The sequence below is a fragment of the Pezoporus wallicus genome, unplaced genomic scaffold (assembly GCF_028554395.1).
Source record: "Pezoporus wallicus isolate ANWC-B61680 ecotype Strahan unplaced genomic scaffold, APGP_CSIRO_Pwel_v1 contig_3817, whole genome shotgun sequence".
NCBI classification, from domain to species: Eukaryota; Metazoa; Chordata; class Aves; order Psittaciformes; family Psittacidae; genus Pezoporus; species Pezoporus wallicus.
The window spans coordinates 6,990,820-7,005,592 of NW_026635157.1; positions in this window are offsets into that span (position 1 = coordinate 6,990,820).

Below are 14,773 nucleotides of genomic sequence, written 5' to 3' on the forward strand. Positions count from 1 at the left end.
ATTCACCTGACAGTCATGTAAAGAGGCTGCAGCACCATAACTAATACTGTCTCAGCCTTCAGCATATGAGAAATGACACACATTGCATGAAGTCCCAGCCTGATCCTCTGGCCCTGACTACCTGTTCCACCCATATTCCTGCCTACTTTTGGTTCATGGTCCACCTGCATTCAGGTAGGCATCTGCCTTATCGTTATTGCCTTGTGTCATGGTTTAAACCCAGTCAGCCACGCAGTCTCTCTCCACCCCCCACCCCCCCACCCCCCACCCTTCTTGCTTCCACGCACCTCCCCTGGAGGGATGGGGAGGAGAATCGAAAGAATGTAACTCCCACGGGTTGAGATAAGAACAGTCCAGTAACTAAGGTATAACACAAATCACTACTGCTACCATCAATAATAATAATGACAAGGGAAATAACAAGGGAAGAGAATACAATACCACCCACCGACCGAGCCCGACTGAGCAAAGAGTGCCCTTCCGGGTAAATCCCAGTTACATCCCAGGCATGACGTGCTGTGGTATGGAATACCTCTTTGGCTAGTTTGGGTCAGGTGTCCTTTCTCTGCTTCCTCCCGGCTACCCCTCCTCCCTGGCAGAGCATGAGACTCACAAAGTCCTTGGTCAGACTAAACATTTGAGCAGTAACTAAAAACATCAGTGTTATCAGTGATGTTCCCAGGCTGAAAGTCAAAAACACAACGCTACCCCAGTTACTAAGAAGGATTAAAAATGACTGCTACTGCTAAACCCAGGACATCTGGGCCTAGGAGAAGGAGCCAGGACTCCCCAGAAGTGTTAGCACCACTACTCATACTCTGGTGCTTAAAGCCTTGAGCAGGGATCTTTCTGAATTCCTGGTACTAAACATGCTCAGTGTGAATTGTCCTAGTAGAAGATCCAGTGAGCTTTTTCCTGAGGTTGTGCAAACTGAAATTTCTCCAAAAGCTTCTATATCTTGACCAAATTTGGGCAGATTATTCCAATAGCAAAACTCCCTTCTCAGACTGAAAGACATCTCCCTGCTAAATGCAAAGCCCTGCTCCAGCATACTGGAGCAATGCATCTTTGCCAAAATCAGGTATCTGCCAAAAATCTAGGATAAACAGCCTTTATTCCCCAATCTCACTACACGTCTAAGAAAATTTCATCCCAAAGCAGCCACTTAGGCATGAACAAATTAGGCCTGAAAGCTGAAAGTCATATTATGAGCAGTGTCAGGTAATATTGATCTTCTGTGAACATCTTCCCACACTACCTCATGGCTTCGCTTTGCTTCTGCATGCAGGAAGCATAGTCTAAGGCACCCCAAGCCTGGGATTCAGTTGCACTAGGCATGGCTCAGGCAATGAACAAAAAGGCAGCCACTGCAACATAGTGCAGCCTTTCCTACCGCCGTTCTCCTGTTTCCTGTCATTCTTTGATCTTCCTTTATGTATTGTGCATCTTTCTCCTTTTCAACTTTATTTTGTGATGCCATATGTGCCTCTTTTACTAAAGACAGTGGTTGGGACTGCCATAGGAAGAAGCCCTGTGAAACTTTGTCTCCTTGGTATTCTCCTTTGTGCCCACTGGCAGAGGGAGGTGTGGGGGTAGGAGGTGGGAAGGGCTGTGGGTCAGAGAGGTTTGTACCCTCTGCTGAACGTTCATTTCACTTCTAAAAAAGTCCTCAGAAACAGTTCAGGTTGATACCTATCTTATGGTAAATTGAGCTATCGAAGACGAGCAACCTGCATCAAAGCCATGCTACGTAGAGCTTTTCCTGTCTTCACTACGAAATAGTTCCTACGGCTTTATCTAGGAGAAAAAACAAATGCCTCTTCCCAGGCTGCTCGGGACTCCAGAGACCCTGTGCGGCGATGTGGAACATCGCATGCTGTAGGTGACTATTCTGCAGTGGAGAGGTCCAGGCAAAACTAGAGTCTTACCCCAGTCTGAGGTCTAAGCTGGACCCAGCTGCTCTGCTTGGAGCCACAAGCCAATGATACCTTCTGCGGTGCAAGTGTGAAGCTTTGAGATGCCTTTGGGGCAGTGTCTTCTGTGCTGAATAGGTCCTTTTGCCCCCTTACCTGTGACCTCAGAGCCTGCGGGACTGCCAAGGTAGGACATGGAGAAGGGGGAGGTCAAAACACAGAGGTGATTTCCCCCAGTGCTGTTTGCCATTCCAGCTATGCTGACTTCCCTTTCTGGTGGTGGGAGGGAACTGTGACTTATTTCTTGTGTCAATGTTGTGGTTTAAGCACAGTTGGTAACTCAGCACCATGCAGCACCTTCTTGCCAACACCCCAGGTGGGATGGGGAGGAGAATCGGAGGAATATAAACCCCATGGGTTGAGATAAGAACTAAAGTGTAATACAAAATTACTACTAATATGAATAATAATACTGATAAGGGAAATAACAAGGGGAGAGAATATGAAACTAAAAAGGGGGAAAAAAGAAACCAAACAAACCCAATAAACACAAGTGATGCACAATACAATTGCTCACCAACTGCTGACCAATACCCAGCCTGACCTGAGCAGCAATGTGCCATTCCAGGTAACTCTCCCAAGTCCACACACTGGGCACAATGTGCTGTGGTATGGAATACCCCTTTGGCTTGTTTGGGTCAGGTGTCCTGTCTCTTCTCCCTTCCGGCTTCCCCTCCTCCCTGGGCAGAGCATGAGACTGAAAAATCCTTGATCAGTGTAAGCGCTACTTCAACACAACTAAAGCATCATTGTGTTATCTGCATTGCTCTCAGACTAAAGCCAAAACACAGCACTGGACCCGCTACCAAGAAGGAGAAAAATAACTCTTACAGCTGAACCCAGGTTAGTCAAGAACATGCTGTTCCTCTTCCTACTTCACCTGCCATTTGATTGCTACAGGGTAGTACTTTAAATATTTGTGGAACAAAAGGGGTACCTTAAAATAAATGTAAAGAAATGCTTTCTTTCTGGCTAACAGGTGATAGCTAGCTAGGTAATTTCTTTGCACCTCCCAGCTGTGTGAATCACGGCTATTCATCACAGAAAGAGGCTTTGATCTTTCTCCATGTACGTATCAGTTAAATAACTTTATCTCTTGGAGGGACCTCATGCTGATATCATTTTCCTTACTTCAGCTCCTGAAATTGTGATTCTGAATGTCTAGAAATTTCACTCTCCTGTTGACTAGAAGCCTTTGCTTCAGTTGTCTACGTCTTAGGAAATGAAATGCTTTCTGTAGCACAGGCAGAAGGAGCTTTGGTTAGGAACAGCCTCTGATCTCAGCATGGGCTCTATATTCGCCAGAGACAGGATGTATCTGGGATCTGGTAATGCAATATCATTGTTAGGTGCCAAAGGACCAGCCTGTTCTGCTGCCCATAAAATCAGGATGTTTTTAAGGAGAGCAAGGAGATATTTCATAACAATTTTTTTTCAGGACTATATTAAGCCACTTTAAAAATAGAAAGTTTGTATCAAGTCCCATCATGGCATGCTACGTGCTTCCTGCTCTGTCCCTTCATGCCCACTTTTCTGTTGTTAGTGTTTTCTTTGGCAACAAAGAACTCTCGCTTACATTAAGAAAAAAGGGGGAAAAGAAAAGAGAACACATACCTGTCAGCATTTTCAGAACCTCACTTTCATGGAGCTGCCCCATCCAGGTGGACACCAGCACCAGCAGCCAAAGAGCATGCCTGCCGTTCTGTGCCAATGGCACAGCAAACCAGTGGGTCCAGCATTTCTCTGGACTTCTTCAAACCTCGCCTGCCCCACCAGTTCAACCCTTGCTTCAGCAGCAGTGCTGGCGTGACTTCCCCCATAGCAGCTGTCCTGAGGGAGCAGCAATATGCCTTTGGCACAGGCTGGGTGATTTCCCAGTGCCTGCCCTGCCTAGCCTAGGATGGGTACCCAGGCCAGGCAGCCTTCCGGATCCACTTTTGGAGATCTCCTGTTGCCGTCAGGGCTGCACCCCCTCATGCCCAAGACCAGGGCCTCAGCTACCACCCCACTGTTCTGGATATCCCTATGACAGGATGGGATGGAGGGCAGGAGGAGTAGGGGGGCTGTTACTGCCAGGTGGTCCCAGATGGGTCAGGGCACTTCAGTGGGACTCACGCCATCCCCAGTTCTCCACCAGTGATGTTCTACTGATGAGCAGCCATGTTTGGCCAAAGAGTTCCATTGTCTGCTCACCCATTGTCCCATGCTGCATGTGTGCTTCCCATAGAGGGATAGTCCAGCAACAGGAACCCCCAACCAGCTGATTGGAGTGGCTGTGGAGTGCTGTGAAAGTGACATCTGGCTCAGAAGGGCTGCTGACAGAGGGAGAACCAAACTGGAAGAGACTGGAAAAAGGAGAAGTTGGTGCAGAGGGGAGAGGTAGGGCAGAAGTAGTCAGGAGGCCTACAGGAAACACTTGGAGAGGGAATGAAAATGAAAAAAGGAAGAGACAAGAATAATATATCTATGATTTAAAGATACAGACACTTGGTGAGGTTTGCAATAAAGAAATTAAAATAATTTCTTAAGGAATATTTTAGCACCAGCCAATGTACCTTTCAGGCAGCGTGTCATGGGGATAACAGGTATCCAAGCTGTCAAAGACTCCTCCCATAAGCCCTGTCCTTGCTGCCTGTCACCTTCAGTGTGGGAACCTTCCTGTCACCTTCCTGTCACCTTCCCTCTTGTGCCAGTATTCACATTTTCAGGGCTGTGCTTGGTAAATTGTCATGTGCAGCTCTCTCCATGGCTTGGTCCATGAAGGAGGCCCATGGCAGACACATTAGTTTTGTGTCTGGGGAAACTGCAGCATGAAAGATGAAGCAGCTTGCTCAAGGTTATCCAGGAAGGCAGGGCCATAACTGATACTAGTCCTCTTGTCTGTCCATGAGGTCAAAAAAGAGCCAAAGTTGCTGTGTATAACTTCTTTAATATCTCCAAAGCACACACAAATGTAGTTTGAGGTGCTCATTATCTGCAGTGCCAGGATCTTCATTTAAAACATCTGTTTCAACATTTTCACTTCAAGCCAGCAGAAACATTCCTCTGTTTTGTCAGTGCGCCACCAGCCAGAATTCTGAGCAGGTATCTTACTGATATCCATCAAATCCTATTTTAAGTTGACCTGTTCTGAATAACATTCTTCAGTGACAGCCCCTGCTTCTTCCTGAACTAGCATCCTTCCTCGAGGCAAAAAACCCCCAACAACTCAATCATCATCATCATCAACATTATTATTATTATTATTATTATGTAGTTTGAGTACGTCATGAGGACTTCCCCTTCAGCAACCCCAAGGAGCCTGCTGGCACCTGGTGGGGGATCTGAAGACTATTTACATTCCAGAGGAATCTGCTGGGAAAGTCCAGGACTCTCAGGGCTTTGAACATCACACATCTGAGGAGAGACGCCTGATTGCCGTAACCTGAGATGGGGCTCTTTGCTGAGTGTCTGAAGCCCTTGTCCAGTTGCAAACCAGCTCTCTGCAAGTTTGATTGACTCTGTCTACACCAGCAACAACAAGAAAGCAAGCATGCAGGTGCTGGCCAAGCATGTCTGGCTGAGTTTTGCAAGCCCATGTAGCCTGTGGCGAGAAACCTCAGGTTTGCTGTTTGTTTGCCACATGCTCAACATTACTATTATTATTTTACTGCCTATAGCGGAGATATTCTACAGTCACAAATATCAAAGGGAAAGAAAATGTTTTATGGCTCTCCCCCACAATCCTGTTAACAGGACATGCTACCAAAGCAAAACTATTTTCATACAGATATGGCCCCCATATTGTAACAGGATAGACTCAAAGGTGAGCACCTTTGACCACAAGTCATTTTAGACATGGGGGATGCAACAGCAGCTTCATCAACTCTTTTGCTGCACTAGCACCACAGCTGACCTTTTGTCTGTATCTGACCTACAGAAAATGTCATTTTGTAAAAAAAAAGTGAAGACAGTAAAAGCCTGTCATCCAGGTGAAATGGTCAGACCAGTCAGTTGCCTTCAAAGCTGTCTCAGAAATTCTCAGAACTGGGGGAAAATTGTGTTTTATTGCCATGCACATGCAGGCAGCAGCCAGCCTGGGTTCCTACAGCCTTTTCATGGATCCAGGGCCATCGTCACACACCTAGCCCTCTCTTCTGGGCTGTTTTGTGTCACCCTCAATCACCCCAGCCTGGGTGAGGAAAAGAGCTGTGAGGATTTTTAAAACATTTTCACTCAACAGGCTTCCAAATAAGCCTGAAAGTGTCTTTGCTGAATGAAGGCATGGGGAACAACAGCAGAAGAATGAGCACAGGTGAACTAAATGAATTTTCCAGAGGTTCAGGGAGAGAGGGAGAAATTATTTAGTTCCCACTCTTTGCCAGCCTGTTGAAATGAAGGTCTGAGACTGTTGCTTCTCTGATGCTGCACAAGGAGCAGCTGCCTCAGCGCCAAGCTAGGACCAAAGCCATGCGGGTGAATGGGGCTAGTTTTTAAGAGTTCTCACATTACCCTCTGCCCAGCTCATCCCCATGGCATGAAGCTTCAGCTCTTGCCTCTACATCCATGGCCTTGCACATGCTGTATGGCACAGAGATGTACTCAAATGTGGGCCTTGGATCCTGGCCACAGGGTCTTGCAGGCAACCCTGGAAGCAGCACGAGCTGAGCAACCAGTGTTGGCTGCCTGTGCAGTTGCAACATGGCTTTCCTGACCACCTGGCCAGCACTCACTGCTCTCATCCCTGCCTCTAAATGGTCACTTGCTGCTCTGATTTGCCTCAGCCCACTTCTGCCAGCTGTCAGCAACTCCTGGAAATGTTTGGAAAACCTCTCGCTGAACACAGAATCAACTCATCAGCCAGATTTCAGCTGTGAGAAACACTCTGTGATTGCCTATTAGAAACTGCACTTTGATCTTTCTCTTCTCTGACTGGATGGCGTATGGAAAGAAACAGAAATAGGGAAAATGCTGTCAGAAAACACAAGCCTCCACATAAGAATTTTGAGTGTCTAAGCAACAGCCCAAAACAGCATCAAAGTACACATGCTAGCTGAGCAAGCTAGGTCATGACATGGCAGTATAACTTTGGATTTGATGCAGAAATAGGAAAGGCACTTTTTAGTTTGCCAATAGTTTGTTTTCAGATAGTAGTTCCTTGCTAAGAAACATTATTTCAGACTGGACAATAGCTTGGTCAGGACAAGTTAAGCATTGTTCCCATCCACCCTGAGTAACTGTAATTCCTCTGAACAAGTTCAACATGAGCACCAGGGAGACACCAGATGATATGATGAGACATTGCCTGCATCCTCTGCAGAGAGAGCTCCCAGGATCAGCGCTTAAGACTTCCAGGCTCCATGCTGGTTTCCCAGTCTGTTTCTGAAGTGACTTTAAAGCCAAATCCTTATGTCAGATACTGAATTAAGACTCAGGAGATGTCAAGATGGCTGCACTTTTACTGAACGTTAAGGAGTCCAGTTACAGGGAAAGCTCCCAGATGAGAACAGGAAAGCCCAGAGCCCCTTCAGTAGCTTTCTGAAGCCTTTTGTGCCAACTGAGCCTTGCCAGCATTGTGACAGCTTTAGAAAACTGAAAGTCTTCCAGCTTGTCTCTCACCATCAAAAAAATACAACTCAGAAACTCCTCATAAGCCTGCAAGCAACACCTTCCAAGTTGCTTGCAGGAGTTAGCCAGCCCAGCCCTTCTCCATGCTGAACTCTAACCTCCCAGTGCAGGAGAAGAGCCAGAGTGCCTCCCAGTGTGCTGGGGCATTTACTATTAACAGTTGCTTTTTTCCTCGAAACCTCAGAACTAATACATATGACATGGGTACAGCATAAAACACAAGAAAGCACTATGTTATCAAAAGCCTTTTTTGCATAAGCTTCAGAGCAACCACTGACCACAGCATAAGAGTACATAAGAGTGCCCACCTTGGAGAAGAGGTGGTTTTCTGTGGTAGCGCTTTGGGGCAGAATATAATCCCAAAGACTGTGGGGAAAAAGAGAAGAGGGGTTTGGGGAGTTTCATATCCCCAGTCTAATACTAGCAGATGGATTATTTTGAAGCAGTTAACTTCTCTGTTTGCAGATCCATGAAAAGACTAATGCCTGCTCTCCATCCCCAGTGCTGCCCTTAATCCTTTCGGTTATGCAAATCAGAAAAGGAGGCGTTAAATCCAGAGTTCATTTACAGCATGCAAAGGTGGATGGCTGTCAAGAGCCACAGGTCCCTGACTCACACTACCAACTGTGGTGGTTTAACACCATCTTCCCTCTTTCTCTCACCATGCAGAGATGTCTGTACCTCTACTTTCCTGGTTTAAGCTAGCATGCCAGGCAATAAAAGCTAATAAACCAGCTGTGAGCTGGGGCAACAGAGCAGTAAATACACACTTACTCCTGCACACCTAGCATTTGTATTTCAGAGTCTGAAGGATTTTCTGTGCCTGCACTTTGGCTACCCAGTCTCACTCAGTTCTTCTGCAGATGTATAATAATTTTCTTCCTTTTCCTTATTAACCATCATGGTGAACGGTTACAGCCTTAGGAATGCTTCTTATCTCCCACTCCTGTGGTTGCCCTATGGTCATAGATAATATCGTCTCACCGGGTGTTTAGAGTTTCACACTGCCTTGCTGCAATCCCCGGAAGTTTTGTCACCCGTTTCAGCCTGGCATGGGTGTAGGCTCATGAGTAACTCTGCTCCCATGCACCTCTGTGTGCCAAGAAGAGTGAAGATCACCTGTCTCAGTGTGAGATGGCAGGACTGAACCTGCTTAGAGCTGAAGAGATTTCAGGATATGGCAATAGCTATTTGTTTATATTATGTAGCTCCAAGTCAGTTACATAAAAAGGACTTGGCAGAATGTTTTCATTTAAAATGCTCTGCTGTACGGGAGAGCAAAGATAATGATATTTTTATTTTTTTTTTCCTCGTAGAATCAAATCTGGAAAAGGTGTAGGAAGGACCATGTGTTTTTTAAAGTCTGAGCTTTCAGAAAGCAGGAACGTGGAGAGTTCGAAGTGCAGTCTTCTGGCACTGCAGGGTACCACTACAAAATACACACCAGTTTTTGTGACTTTGCTGTGAGCACACTGGGGAGACGTGCTTTCAGCATTGGGTAAATCACTGACTGTCTCTCTGAAGACCATTTGTTCATGCACGCTATGAAGTAATGACTTTGAAGGGAGGGGAAGAAAGCGTCTTGGACTTCCCCTTCAATATTTCTATTTCTAGTTTGCCAATAAGCAGTGGAAGTTTGATACTTCCTTTTATGTCTACAGTAGAGCACAAAAGTACATGGTAAACTCCTCTTTCCATTGCAAACAACTCTCATAAAAATAGCAGCACAAATTTAAATGTGGTTTCTCCTGAAGATACTAAAGGACAAAAAAGTGTAACTTGCACCCATTTAACCTCCCACGGGACTCACCATGAGCCACCAGGGACATTCTCTGTGTGGGTCTGTCACACGGACAGAAAGGGTCAGGGGATGAAATAACCATGTGTGAAGTGGTAGAAGCCTTCTGCTTTAACATACAGCCCTCTGAACATCCTTCAAACTAAGAAGTATCTACATGGTATACTTCTTTAAAGTCTCACATCTAGAAAGGTTCCCAGACTTTTTCGTAGTTGTTAAAAGAGGTAAAATTTAAAAGGAGAATCAATATATTCTATTAGGTGAAAAACTGCATTCATCATAATTTTGTTGTGATTCACTATAGTAGTCCTAGTAGTCCATAATGAAGAATCAAGCAATTTCTGTTAAGACTCAGCAAAGCAGATCCATTCAATCACAAATCCATGTCCTTCAGGTTGGGTCATTAACACAGCTTTCATATTCTCTCTTTTCTTGTAAGAAACAAAGAGACTGAATATTTTCCCTTGTTCTCCCTATAGGAAAAAAAAAAGAAGCTTAGAAGAGAAAATATCCTTTTCTCCTTCACATCCTAAACTCTTTCAAAAAGAAAGAAAAAAAATTTTTGACCTGTATCTTTGTGCCATTCCTTTTGGCTTCAGCTGCAGACCTGTAGTAGTATTTCAATACTGAGTGATTTTAGCCAGCTTTACAAGATGATGAAAACAGCCTCTGTTTCAGCACTTTCCTTAGAGACAGTCGGGAGTTTTTTCACATTGTGAAATTCTCTAATAGATTTCACCACTTAAAGGGGAAAAGGCAATTGCTTGTCTCCTGGATTCTCCCATTACCATCATCAGAGGAATAACATACAAAAAGTTTTAAGGACCTGTTGGGAACCTCTTTTCCTTGTAAAGAATATTTTATAAACATGTTCTGGTTATAAATCCATCTTGTTAGTCTAAACACAAATAAGTTTTGATAGCACTAAATGATTATATTTTCATGAAAGCTGCAAACTCTTGACAGCCCCTGCCTTGCAGAAAAAGTAATTTCAAGAAGGAACATACATGTGTGTCTTTGTGTCTGTGTATGCATGTCTGAGACCTACATGAAAAATATATGTAAAAATCCTTTTGACTCAAGGTGGCCTTGTACACCAACCACAGACATGACCGCTATGGTATTAAATAAACCACAAACTGGTTTTCCTACCAAAACACAACTTCCATTTTTGGTGTCACCAGAAACATGGTACTTTTCAGGCAAGGGGAAGATCCTAAGAATTTCCCAGGGAATGCAGAGAAGAAATGGAAGACAGTATAATGAGAACTATCAGACTTCTGAACTTATCTTTGGACTATTCAGAGCTATGATTAGATCTCGTATGTTTTCTGACTTCTTTGCTTACCATCTGAGAAGGAAAAGCTTCCCATGCTACTCATTAACAAAAGAAAACATACTTTTGAGTAATTTCTGGACTAGGATGATGTTTGTTCCTTGATTTTGAACCTTGTGCTTTCCATAAAAGTTTATGGAAATGTTTAGCAGGCCTGGAAATCTCCTTAGAATCCAAGATAGTATTACCACATGTCTCAGGAATCGTGGAATTTTCTGACTTTGCAGATGAATGCACAGTGTTAAGTGACCACAGGGAATCCCAAGTATGACCAACTGGGACAACATGGGCATTGAACCATTGTTAATGTTTGGGATTTGTGACCTAAATAATCATGCTAACAATGAATGTGAATGCCACTGGCAAGCACTTCTACCTTCTATGGTTACATCATGCAGTTTTGACCTTTCTGTGTGCCCATGGATAGTGTAAAGTGGCAGCAGAAAGAGATCTGTAAATCTGGGCAACCTGCTAACAGTCTGATCTTGTTGCTGGTAGCAAGGCCAGGAATCACAGTGGTAGGACCCAGTTCTTGACCTGCCTGTTCAGATCTGTGAGTCTGAAGGCAGTGGTAAGGCAGATAAGACTCAGACACTGAGTTTGTTGTTGTATTGTGTTGCCAGTTAACAAGTATGAGCAAATTAGCCTTCCCCCAGAGTCATTGTCTGTCTTTGGAACTATGGTGACATTTATTAATATCACAAGTTACACTTGATAGCAAAATCACATAATGTGTTAATAAAAGGCTACAAAGGTCTAGGACCAAAATCTCAGCAGCTTTGGGAAATAATTGTCTTAGATCTTTGAAAGTTATGAGTTGCAATATCTGTGTTCTTACAATCAGGGATTTGCTAAAACAGATAACGCAGACACTGGAGGGGTAAAATGTGATTTTTTTTTTTTTTTTCCCAGATATGAGACTGAGTATATCAGCATTTAGTTTCATAGAATCATAGAATGGTTTGGGTTGGAAGAGACCTTACAGATCATCCAGTTTCAACCCCACTGCCATGGGCAGGGACACCTCCCACTAGATCAGGTTGCTCAAAGCCCCATCCAACCTGGCCTTGAACACTGCCAGGGATGGGATAGCCACAGCTTCTCTGGGTAACCTGTTTCAGTGTCTCAGCACCCTCATAGTGAGGAACTTTTTTCTAATATCTAATCTAAATCTCCCCTCTTTCAGCTTAAAGCCATTCCCACTTGTGCTGTCACTACAGGCCCTTGTAAGAAGTCCCTCTCCAGTTTCTGATATTCTAACAAAATACATACATTATTTTCATTTGCTGAAGATGTACATGAAGATCCATCTCAGCAGAGGTTAAAGCTCCATGCTGAGGACCTGAAGTATCTGCCCCAGGGGGAAACATACTCAGCTCTGCTATCAGAGGTGTCTTCTGACATAACTGCAAATTGCCAGAAGAAATAATTTTAGCCAAAGCTATTTGTCAGGTCTAAATGTCAGATGACTGGCCATAATCAAGGTGGGCTAATGTGTTTGAAACAAAGTTCATCAGAGACCTCACAGGTCTCATAGCGTTTGATAAAACACTGTGAGTGCTGTGGAGGCGGAGGGAAAGCCAACAAAATGGCAAACATTACTGAGCAGTTTTCATTTTGCTGTCTCTGTGAGCCAGGTGGGGTTTCCACGAATTTAGTCTCTCCCTCCCAACCCTCACTTTGTTTCTTCTGCAGCTGTGCAGGCTCTGATGGTACCCTTATGCCAGGTAGCCCCTGGCCACAGGACCACCTCCTTCTCCTTGTCAGGGGACCTCAGGTGAGGGAGCAGAAATAAACCAGATCCCTTCATCTTATAGTCACCCCTGTGGGGAGAATTCCAATGGGTCAGAACCTGCCTCCAACAGAGAGCAAGAAAGTGTCCACCCTCCTGTCCACATGCTCCAAGTCCTGGCATGGCCGTGGGCTTCTGGCAGCCCTGAGCCCAAGTGCTGCAGAGGGATTGCCTGCCCCTCACAGCCAAGGGCTCACCAGCCCTTTCCCTGTGCATTCCCCAGCCCAGGGCAGCCATGGGACAAGCTTTTGCAGGGATAGAGGCAGGCATTGAAGCAGTTGCACCCCAGCTCCAAAGCAAGCATGTACACCCTCGCTAACACTTGTTATGTTTTCAGGAACTGGGATCATTTTTCATGAGTGCCTGGAGGTATTCACGTAATTTTAGAAAATACACAGGATCCTCCGCCTCAACTGACCTCATTTTGATTTGTGAATTGGGATTTTTTTTTCTCCTGTCAAAGCTCTTCCAGGGGTTGCAATGCCCAAATTAGGACAAGAAGGCAAAAGGGACAGTGTGTTCCAGTGCTCTTATTTTTAATTCTTCCTGGTTATTAATTAGTAGAAGTGAAAAATAGGACTTAAGGAAAATTAGTGTGGGTTTATTTTTTTTTTTTTAATGGAATGCCTGTTTCATTAAATAAAAATATCTATTTCTCCCAGAACAATCTGGAGAGAAATTACAAGCTTTGATGGAAAAAAAATATATTGCCTTTAATATTTTTCTTAGGAAAACTCTTCTTTCTGATTTTGAGCAATTTTTCTTTGAAATGTAAGCTCTTCTAAACACTAAAAACATAAAACCCAAGCAGCTACTTTTTTTTTTTTTTTTAATGAGCAAAACATTCCCATTTGGATTTCTCCCTTCTGTCCTGAAGAAGAAAAATTTTAAGAGACATTCCTGAGAATGTTAATGAGATGCAAAAGATATATTCTGCTCTCATTATCTGTACATACCCTACCCACAATGCCATTTCAGTGTGCAGTGGTGGTACTTCACAGTACCTGTCTGATTTGTTATTTGCTTGCAAGCTTAATTCCTCCTTATCTCTAAGGACAGAAATCCACAGACCAATTTGTACCTTGCTGTAATTCCAAATGGTGTTATTCTGTCACTGCTGCATTCGGTCCATTATGATTGCAAAGTGTCCTTAGCTGGCAAGGAAATTAGGTAAGCATATGTACTTAATTTTAAGCATGCTTTTAATGCTATCTGTTTTCAGCAAACCACTTAGACACATGCTTAACAGCCTGTGTGCTTGAAGTTAATTAAGTGACTAATTGCTTTTCTGAACGTGGGCCTGAATAGGGATGGACTGAAGCATGTACTTAAGTTCCCAGTTAAATTGCATCTTAAAAAGCAACTGTTTTCCTAACCCTTCAACTCCCCTTGCTCAGTTCATTTCATTCCTGTGACAGCCAATTCATCCCTGTTTGCATAACTAGTATCCAACTGGAACAAGTTGTGGCTTCTTCATACTAGCTTTAAATATACTTGTAAACAGCTGTAATTAAATCCAGAAATCTAGTAACATGGAATCAATTAACCTAATGGAGAACTGAGAGAGAAATGTGGTTTCTGAGGCAGTAAAATTCTGCGCCCTAGAATACAAGACACAATGTTTAAAACCCTGCTCTGAGGGCCTCTAGGAAATACTAAACCTTGTCAGGACCTGGTTGGTTTTGATGGGGGCAGGGGAAACGGCATAAAGTTCAAATTCCCCAGAACTTTTTGAGACCTCACCTGGTTGCTTTGGTTGCCGGGTGCCGGGCAGGGAACCTGAGAGAGCGGGACTGGCCCCAGTTACAGGCACCCCGGTTACAGTAGCCACCCGCCACGGGTTCCCGTGATTTAAACCACTTTCCCTTTCCCCAGTAGGTTTCTTTTAGAGATAAATCAGCGCAACTGCCCGCCTCTTGCTAGTCTTGATCCGTGCCAGGGAAGCCCCAGGAAATGGGGAGGGTTCGCAAGGACCCGCCAGGAGCCGCCGCGGGACACCGGCCCTGCCCATGCAGCACTCCTGTCCCGCCGGAAGGGGCTTCCCCGCCAGCCCCGGTAGAGAGCTGCAGTAACATGTGCTGCCGTGCCGTGCCAGAGGTCGGTACTGCAACTAGCGCGGCTGCGGGGACGGCGTGGCGTCAGCGGGGTAACGTCACCATGAAGAGGCACAGCATGGGATGAGAGAGGCGGTTAATCAGTAGTTTATCCCTTAATTCACGCAGGCAGTCCGTAACTTGCTCTAACATAGCAAACAATGTAGGATTAAC